This window comes from Lactuca virosa, chromosome 3 (assembly GCF_052849685.1).
Source record: "Lactuca virosa cultivar CGN04683 chromosome 3, Lactuca_virosa_CGN04683_v6, whole genome shotgun sequence".
Classification (NCBI taxonomy): Eukaryota; Viridiplantae; Streptophyta; class Magnoliopsida; order Asterales; family Asteraceae; genus Lactuca; species Lactuca virosa.
In genome coordinates, this window is record NC_136428.1 from 231,687,069 (window position 1) to 231,687,888 (window position 820).

The 820-nt window shown below is 50.7% G+C and overlaps 1 non-coding gene across 1 annotated transcript; it reads right to left on the minus strand.

Moving 5' to 3' along the window:
* Positions 1 to 411: 411 nt before the first annotated feature.
* On the minus strand, positions 412 to 484 carry TRNAG-GCC (transfer RNA glycine (anticodon GCC)). Its single transcript has one exon. It is a non-coding gene; the product is annotated as a tRNA-Gly (tRNA).
* Positions 485 to 820: the final 336 nt, after the last annotated feature.

The following is an 820-nucleotide window of genomic DNA, read 5'->3' on the forward strand; positions in this document are numbered from 1 at the left end:
TATCAAGAGTGTTTTGGGGAGGCCAGGGAAGACGGATTGGATCGAGAGGCGATGCTTATACCTCTTCTTTCTCGATAGGATTCCCATCATTTGAAGTCTCCGGCGAAGGAGATAAGGGCGAGGGACCGAACATGTTCTATCCTCAACCTCCATCCGTCATTAGTAATCTCAATTCGCTTTTCCTATTCACTAGTACAATGCGCGCTACAACTAGCAGCCCCTTACTAGTAAGGGAAAAGGCTAGCGCGCAAGGGCTGATGAAAAGCCAGCAACTTGTTAGGACTAGGTTTTGGCTTGCCCCTTTCTTCTTATTAGGAAGATAGGTTTGGAACCCTATACAAGGGGCTGCTTGCTGCTCACCCCTATCTCTAAAGGGGCGCACACTCGTTACCACTAAACGACGAAGCCGGGAGCGGAAGGAGGGACTTGAACCCTCAACCTCAGCCTTGGCAAGGCTATGCTCTACCAATTAAGCTATTTCCGCCAGCTACGGTAGTGGCGAAGCACTACTGAGCAATTCACGTATCACTTGATACGGACGACTTCTGTTTTTCCGCCGGACCACAGTCTTGACCTCCGATCGAGCTACGAACACGAGTAGGTAGGCTAGGGGGGCGGCAGGGCCGCGCCTTTTCAATCAATCTCCGGCCGCTCCGCTATTGGTGCGAGCTGTAAGGAGTCTTGATCTCGAGTCAAGCTGGGGCGTCATCTGTCTTTTAAGTTAAGTCATTTCCTAAGACGGCTCCTCTTATTCTTTCTACGATAATCCAAACTGCAGCTCCACGAGTATGCTCGGAACCAGTCGATTCCTGAGCCATTC